Genomic DNA, 9,024 nt, shown 5'->3' with positions numbered 1-9,024 from the left:
TGACGAGTTTCCAATGAACTTTCCCCGGGAGGGGTGGTTCCCCCTCCCCGCCTTTGGCTTGCTCCGCCTTTCTGCCCCCCACCCCCACCTCACGGGTACGGGCCATTCCCGGCCAGGAAACGCCGTGGCGCCGTGTTGGGCCTAACTCGAGTCCTGCTGCCTCCCGGGATTGCCGTGCGCCGCAGCCCGGGCTCCGGCCCCGGCAGCGCCTGGGACAAGGTAAGGGTCCGACAGAAAAGAGAGACCACCCTCACGATTGGGCCCCGGAGGGAGGGAAGGGTCACCTCCTCCGTCTCCCCGCGCTCGCTCTCCTCGGGACGTGGGCCTGGCCTTCCTCAGGCTCTTAGCAGGAGGATGCTGCCCCTTCTCGTCCCCCTCGTTACCCCACACACAGCGTTGCATCCCTCTTTGCCAGGGAGAGAAGCACCCTCTGTAATCTGGTCGACCCCATACCCTTTTCAGGTCTTTCCTGGGTCAGGACGCTTCCCCTCCCCCCACGCCTCTTCACCCCTTTTCCTGGGAACTGCCTACTCCACGTTTACCTTTTACTTGAAGATAGGCCTCTCGCTGTCCTCCTCAAAATACACAAGCATACTTTTTTCCTCTCTCTTACTCCCCCATCCCTCACCCTGGTTCTGGCGGCCTTGTGACAACTCTGATCGCTCTAGAGGCCCCGATCTCCCCTCCATAATCTTCCTGAACGCCTTCCCTCTCCTTCTTAGGTCCCCATTTTCAGATGGCTGCTTCCTTTCCCACACTGGAGACGTTACCTTCACCTCCCCCACCTCACATTCTTGGGCTCCCCGTGGCGTATGCCCCAGTATTTTGGAGATAGCCCCATTGAATATGTAGTGTTGGAGCCTGGAGTTGAGCCAGATTGTGTCGTTTTCCCTTCCTTGGGCGTGGAGAGCGATCTTTTGAGAATGTCTTTAAAGGCAGGAAAATTCTCCCTTTTATGAATTCTCTTTCCCTCTGCGTGCAAAAGCCAGGGCTGTGAAGTGAATGATGGTGGGGAAAATGCCCTGGTTTAAGTAGGTGTATTCGCGTGAGAGGGAAAGTTTAACTGTTGGGAAAGCCCCTTATATGCTAATTTATTCTATGGAGCTCCTTTGCTGATCTCACTTCTTAGGAATAAATGGTCTTTCTTTTCTTTCGGACACTGATGCTGCAGCCAGCCCTGTTCGTCTGGGTCAGGGGTGCATGTATGACCTGCATTTCTGCTTTCTCATGTTACTTGTGCAATGTGTTCACAGTAACTCATTTCTTGCCCAGCTCTGGGTTCCACTGGGCTTTGTCTATACCTAAGTTCATTTCTCCAGTTCTCCCTGCGCTTACAGTACTAAAAGAATCCCTAGATTTTCTACTAGGTTCCTTCAACACTTAAGTTGTTTAAGATGACATATTTGTGACCAAGGTCATATTTATATTTCTTTGTTGGACAGATGTTATTTAAAAAAAAAAAAAAAGAAAGCTGTACTTTTGATTGGGGAGGACCCTGCTGAGTTGAACACCTCAGTGTTCTGAGCTTTTCAGGAGAATGTGTACTCCTTATTTGGGAAAAATTATTTTTGGTGGTTAATTTTATATTATCAGTGTTTTTAGGTCACTGAAAGTAAATTTATAAGTGATAATTTTAGGTGTGCGGAATCTGAGCTAGGAGTAAAGCAGAGAATATTCAGAAAAATCAGAGATTTCTTGGCCTCTTGGAGGACACAGGAATTTTTTTTTTCCTTATTGGATTTCTTCCAGCTTTCTCAGGAGGATCATTAGTTCTCTTTTGTAGCCAAAAATTCTGGCCCGTTATGGGATTAGAGTCTTTAAGGTTTACTCAGACTGCCATTGTATGTAAAGAAATGAATTATATCCTTATGTCTCTAGCTGCAAATTTAAATTTGACTGCAGAGTGCTTGGAAAATTGGCCTTCTCAGAGATTAAAGCTTAATCTTTACTTCTAAATTTCTAGCATCATTAAATGGATATTTGGAATTTGGTAAATGTTGATTTTTTTTAATAAACGACATTAGTTTAAAAGGGTGACCTTAGGATTGTTTCTTTCTTAAAGCATAATTCCAGCTCTTCTGGCTTGGAGCGCTGGTCAAAAAAAAAAAAGAAGTGTGTAAGGAGTGGGGGTGGGGTAGAGAGAAGGTTGTTCCTTTGGGTTGGATCACAGGGGTGAGTATACAAGGCAGCAGCAGCTGCTGGCTCTGGAGCTCTGGTTGCTACGTGAGAAGCTTGAGTAGTGCTGGCTGCTGTCTCCAGGGAAGGACAGCAGTGCAGCGTCCATTAATGCTGTTGGCTGCAGGGAGCTGCACTTAGGCGATGGCTGCTTCAGGACTAAGAAAAAAACCTTGCTTTCCTGGGAATTTTCACTGCTGAGGTGGTTTGCCTTTTCTTGCTAGGGAGAGAGAATTAGCAATTCATAACCTTCTACGCATTTATAGGTATCAGCATCTGGAAACTGAATCATAGTTAAAGACTTTTTTTTTTTAATTTGTTTTCTTGGAAGATTTTGTTTTTTTATCTGACGCCTTGTGCTTGGATAGGTCTGAAAGTTCTGTTAGTTTTAATTTTTGCAACCATTTTAAACCAAAATAGTAAGAATTTAAAAGATTTTCCTGAGAACCAGAATGGGGGAAAATCAGGGTCTTTTTTTTTTTTCCCTGAACTGACATGTTTTCCTCCATCTTTTATCATTTAGTTAATTTTGATGGTTTTGGTATATATATCCTTCCATTAATCAGCCAATATATACTTTATTGAATAAATTTTTTTTTCCTAAGTATTTACTAAATTTGGAATCTTAAGCTCTAAAAAGAGCTACCATTTTTGGAGTAATTTCTAAACATAAATTTTTTTCTTAAAGTCTCTATTAATAATAGACTTTTCCAGATTAGATACTTTCTTTGTAGCTTGACCTATAAAAGTCAGTTAATTATATACACGTTGGATATAATCTTCTGACATCACAAAGATATCTTTGGCTGTGGTCCATCTGAAATGTAGGACAGGCCAAAGGAATTTTCAGAAATGGAATAAGTCTAGTTCACGAGACTAAGACAGTCCCTGAGCCTCTTATGTGGTCTCCCTTCCCCCACAACCTCTGAACATTAGGATGATCTCTGATTAAGCAGAACAGTCTGTTGAGTATGGAAATGCTTGGAGAACTACCACCCAGATATACCACCAGTTACACAGAGTACTTAATATATGCCAAGACTATCGCATCCTATACTTTTTGTCCCTCAGAATTTTTATATGTTCAGTTTTGTGTAAATGTACTTAAATCCCACAAACATCTATAATTCGTAGTATGACTCTGGCATTTATGGCAGGAAACCAGAAAGAATGGAAATGAGTTTTGTCATTCACAAATATGGCTCACATTGTTTTCCCAGTGATAAAAACAGTCCAATGAGACAGAATTTCAGTGGATATTATTTTAGGTGGTACTGATTTTTGTTACTATCATATATATGAGATAGGCCATATCAGATAAGTAGGATCCTGCTCATATTGGCTGTCTGGCATACATGTAATTTAAAATCCAAATGTTTTCTTAATAGTTCAAATTATATTATGTTACCTTACAAAATAATTGCTTTGTTACTTGAATTTCCTGTTGTTTGGAACTCATTGTGATTTCTGAAGGGTCTTTAGAGGGCCTTTTCATAGACACATTTATATAACTAGTATGCTTGATTTTTTTTCTTTTAAGTTTGTTATGGGGTACATGGGCTTTGTCAGAGACAGAAAGTAAGAAAGCACCCTCCAGGGGTGATGACCACGCCTCAGTCCCTTCTGCCCCACTCTCCTCTCAGGATTTTGTGCATGCCTGGTGTGATTTTTCAAGGCACGGGATCTGGGGACTCAAATTGCACAGTCCACCATGAGGGATCCAGTCCCCTTAACCATCATGCCACTTGGCTACTTGAAAATGTTTTTACATCTTTAGTACTGATTTTTGTTCAGGGCATTAAAGTGGGTTGTTGGAAAAGTCACAATGAGTTTTTTGCATAGAAAAACACATTCTGACTTTTCCGATGATCTAATACATATTTTCTGAAATCATTCTTTCTGAAATTCTTCTTTACTTTCTGAGGAGAGTGGCTTATTGTATTTGGATGGCAAAATAACATGCTACAAAAGGCAAAAGCCAGTAACTAAAATAATGATAATTTTGCTTTATCCTCTTTATATTGAAATAAACAATAGGCCATAGTTAGCAATAATCAGTGATTTTGGGTATATCTTATAAGAGAGAAACTGGATCATGAGTAGAATTTAATTTTTTTTTTTTTTACAACATTTGGTTGAACTCTAGTGATTTGTCAGTTCACTTTGAAATAAGAAGACCTAGCAGTGGATTTTATTTATGAAAATTGTGTGTCTTGGTAAAAACAGAAATTTTTCATGATAGGTATATTTTGAGACATAACCAAAACTTTAACTGTGCAAAATACATGTGATAACATATATTCAGTAATTCAACTGGTTGTCATTTGTTATTGGATTTAGAATACCCTTACAGAGGCACTCCTTGGAAAATAAGGGTAATATACCTGTGATAGGCAGGGATTGGTACTAATCCTTACTTCTGCAAATTCCAAAATATGTAGTAAAATGGAATTTTAACCTTTTGTTGATGATTCATTTTTTTTGTTAGGACTTAGGGAAGCTCATGAAAGGAGAGAATATGGTTTCTTTCATGTATCTACATATTTTGTTAAATCAGTTATAGTCCTATGAAAATTGTCCTGATGTATATTCAATTGTAAGTGGGGTAAAAGGTATGCACTGAGTATCTTGGGGGGTATTGTTAGAAATAATCACTTTAGAGAATTCTCCTAATATGACAACATATGTGGAGCCAGTGGGTGGCGTGGTGGTTAAAGGCGCTGGATTCCCACATGGACAACCACAGTTCGAGTCCCAGTTCTGGTGGCTTGCATTCTCCCTTTCCCTTTTTCTCTCTCTCTGGTCAAATTTAAAATAATAATAATAATAATAACAAATGGAAATAAATAAATAAATCTTTAACAAATAATGACAATTTATGTTCAGACACTTAACATTATAAAGAAGGGAACTATGTGATATAATAAAGGAAAAATTAAGATAAATCTACTTTATATGGGCCCTCACAGAGCAGGAAATTTGAGGGAATACCTTACTTTATATAAGGTCACATTTAGTATCTTTGATATGAAAGGAATTTTCATATCACAGAGAAAAGGAATTTTTTGCTTACTGGAATATCAGAATAATATCTTAGTCATTAAATGTCTTAAATCATTTTTAGTTCCCACTTAAGCATTAGCTTTTTTTTTTTCTTTTCACTATAGGGCACGCGCACTCGCCAGACAGACAGAGACATAGAGACAGAAAGCGAGAAATTGCTCCCCAGGGGAGATGGTCACGCCGCAATCCCTTCTCCATTCTCCTCTCGGGATCTTGGGCACGCACACACACGCGCCTGGCGTGAGTTTTAAGCCACCGGGTCCGGGACATGAACCGCGGTTGACTACGTGGGAGTCCAGCGACATAGCCATTACGCTAACTGCTGGTTCCCTTAAGCATTAGCTTTGTGCCAACCATATACTACTGTTAACCCTAAATTTGACATACTTCCCCCCCCCACCCCCGGAAAAATAAAAAACTGAAACTCTGTATAGGCTAAAATAGTAATAGTAATGTCTTTAAAATTATGAATCTTGGTCAGTTTTGCCTGGCTCTTATGGCTGTTGCTTTGGTTGGACTGCTTTCCATGCTCTCCTGTCCTTATGGTATGAGGATTCCCGGAGTTTTGGTGGCATAAAGAACTGGCTATAGGAATGTATACAGAATTGGTTTCTATCTGGGGAATCAAGTTTTTGATTTGTGTTACCTGATCGAGGGAACATTCCAAATTCCTTAGTGCTCTGTGGATAGATGGAAGCATGGGAGGAGCCAGAGACCTCTGCAGCAGGATTTGGTCGGAGTAGAAAAGGAAGATTTTTGTTTCAAATTGCCAGCTGCTTATGTCAGACTGACTCCCTTATTATGCCTCCAGTAGGCCTGTCAATATGGCCAAACAGCTAGATAAGTGCGGGGCAGGACAAAGGGCTCTTTGCACAGCAGGGAGGCAGTGTTGTTGGGGGAGGGGCAGGAGGTAAGAAAAGCAGGAGGAGGAGATTCTTTTCCCTGAGAGATTATTCAGTTTGGCATACAATTAAAGAAATCATTTTTAGTTTCCACTTGAGCATTGAATTTGTGCCAACAGTATACTCTTAACCCCAAATTTGACATATTCCCCTCCAAGGGAAAATAAAAAACAGAAGCTCTGTACAGGTTAAAATACAATTAATTCTACGCTCTCCTCTCTTCAGTGCAAGGGACCTACTGAGTAGACCAGTTCTAGAGCATCTGCCAGCTGAATTTTCATTAAGATATGGAAAGGAATATTCCATCTGAATAAAACCCATATACACACAGAGTGTATATTTGGGTCAGATTAGACCAGAACATGTGGAATAAGTTGTTACCCTTTGTGAAGTAGTTGCATTTTATTAACTCCAATTTATTTTCAGTAAACTGAATGAAAGGACACTTTCAGTATCTCAAGGACACATTCCTGCCTCCTAGGCCACCCTAAAACTAAAGGCACCGTACAACATTCACTTGTTGGGTCTCAGTCCAGTAAAATACTAACAGAAGCAAGGCTACTTATTGTTTCAGCCTACCCCTACCTCCTGAAGAACCCGATATTCCCTAGTGATTATTCTCCTTTCCACTTTTAGCCCAACCTGGTTTGATAAATTTGTGGTCAGCTCTCTGCTGAAAGTGGGGTAGTTGTATACCGTTTGTTAGGCTTAATATGAATCTTAGACTTTGAAGAAGTGGGTTGGTTTTCTGGCCTTTTAAAACAGAATCACAATGTGATATTTGAAATTTGGGTTTCTGGTAAAGTTTTCATTAAAATGTTAAAAGAATCGGTGTCTTGAACAATATTTGTACTTAATTTTTTTAAAGAATTATTTTACTTGATTTTATTTATTGTCATTATTTTATTTTTAAGTTGACCAGAGAGAGGGAAAGTGAGAAAGCAAGCTGCCAGGTCCAGGACTTGAACTGTGGTCAGCCATGTGGAAGTCCAGCCACCTTAACCACCACACTACCTGCTGGCCCCTTACTTAATTTTAAAATACGCATCAAACATACATACAAACATGCCAGGTGTTTTTAAAATTAAGAATTGTATTCACCAACAAATTAGATAGCAACTATTTAGATTGTAAGGATATCTCCTTTATAAAAGAGTATATGACAAGATCCTTTTAAATGCTCAATGTATTTTAAGAGAATTTGATTTCTAGAAATACTTGATTTGAACTCAGTTTTTCAAGAACAGATCTATTGGTTGAATTGAAGTACCACCTACAATATTATTAAACTAGCTTAAAGTTTTACCTTCTATTTATACCTCATAAAACAATAAAGGAAACTAGAATAATTTATGTTTATGGAATGGCAAGTAAGAAATATTTTAATCTAGTAAATGACCAAAAAATTGTCTTAAACATACATACATTGTAATGTTAAACAAACCAGACCAAGTTTTCTGTCATTTCCAAAGAAAGATATGTTGCCCATCTGTGATTTTATTTTTATATGTAATAATGTTATTTTTATATGTAGTAGTCTTGGGTAGTATAAGGAAATACCTTGACTTGAAAAGGGAAATTTGAGTAACTAATTATCATTGCTTTTAGTTTGAAGTTTCTCATCAGTAAAATACCAACAGCATTAAACATGAAATTTAGTGAGCTATATTTTATATTACTACAGAAATTTAGCTCTTTGTAATTCCTTCACATGGATTATTTCCATAGATTTGTGGGACTATAATTGGAACCATCTAATTCAAGTCCCACTTTCTATACTAGACAGTTTTCTCAGGTGTGCTAAGATTCACACAGCTATGTAGGACCCTTTCTCCTTCCCAGATATTGAGAAATCTCTCTGGTATGGCTTCTATTGCTTCTGTTATTTAAATTTTGCTAGAAGATCTGAAAAGTTCCTGGCAAAAGTGAGAGAGTAGTGGGCCACATCTTGATCTGAAAGATTTTGATAACTGCTACAGCTCCCCAAACAGCTCATCTTGTTTTCACTAAGAACTAGCCAGCAGTAGGCTAGAATGGAGGTGAGACGCAGGCACTGCCTCGTCTTGTCTGTGCAGCTGCTCCACCTTATTTCCTGCTATTATTATCCCACAACGCCTCTTCCCAGCAAAAAAGAAACTAGGACAAAGGGGGAAAATTGGATGGGCTAATGCGATTTTTATTATAGTTAGGTTGTAGGCTTGTTTATATGTGCTTAATTCAAAGCTAATTTGGTCTATTCTGAAAAGTCTATAGTGATAGAGATTTTTGAAACTTTGGTATCTTCCACTTTCTTGATAAACCAATTCAGATTCTTAGCATTATTACAGAAAGAAAGATTTTTAAGCTTCTTAATTTTCGTTGGATGTTCACACAATCATTACCACTGGACGCCACCGTGAATGTTATTAGCTTAAAAAAGGTGGAATTCTTTTTGTAGATAATATTTGTAATTTGTAGTGGAAATTACTAATTTGTGTAACTCAGATTTATGACTAAAATAAGGTTACAAAATTAAACCTTTATATATGTTTATCCTTTTACCTTATAGAGATGAAATTAATTAATTGTTTGAATATAAATTTTTTATGTCTCATAGTTCTATCTTCAGGCCATATAATTTATATTCTTTATCCTACACCACCCCCCAAAAAACAAGAAATAATATTTTTATCATCATCTTAAGCTGAGATTTTCCCCCTGCCCACTCTTGAAATGTGAAGACCCACAAAGACCCAGTAATCTAATAAGGTGTGTGCACTGCTGAATATAGTAAGATGATTATTTCATAATTCTTAGGTATTATGATCTGGTTGTGATGTTCCAGTTTCACATTAACATATTCGGTAATGTTGACATGGTATTTAATACATGTCCAGATGGATCT

General features: G+C 38.6%; 1 protein-coding gene across 7 annotated transcripts in view; it reads left to right on the top strand.

Annotated features, from left to right (window-relative positions):
* The first annotated feature begins 50 nt into the window (after window positions 1-50).
* The window catches only part of SETD5 (SET domain containing 5), a 99,023-nt gene continuing 90,049 nt past the window's right edge, over window positions 51-9,024 (top strand). For 4 of the 7 annotated variants that reach the window (XM_027773255.1, XM_006152031.3, XM_027773256.1 and 1 more), the window contains exon 1: window positions 52-219. The gene's annotated coding sequence lies outside the window, so the exon portion shown is untranslated. Of the gene's footprint in view, window positions 220-9,024 lie in introns of all 7 variants that reach the window. The other 3 variants (XM_027773259.1, XM_006152029.3, XM_014589143.2) reach the window with 1 other exon arrangement.

The sequence above is a fragment of the Tupaia chinensis genome, unplaced genomic scaffold, assembly GCF_000334495.1.
Source record: "Tupaia chinensis unplaced genomic scaffold, TupChi_1.0 Scaffold000333_1, whole genome shotgun sequence".
Taxonomy (NCBI): Eukaryota; Metazoa; Chordata; class Mammalia; order Scandentia; family Tupaiidae; genus Tupaia; species Tupaia belangeri.
The sequence above is the reverse complement of the archived record's forward strand: the minus strand, read 5'-3'. Positions and strand labels throughout refer to the sequence as shown.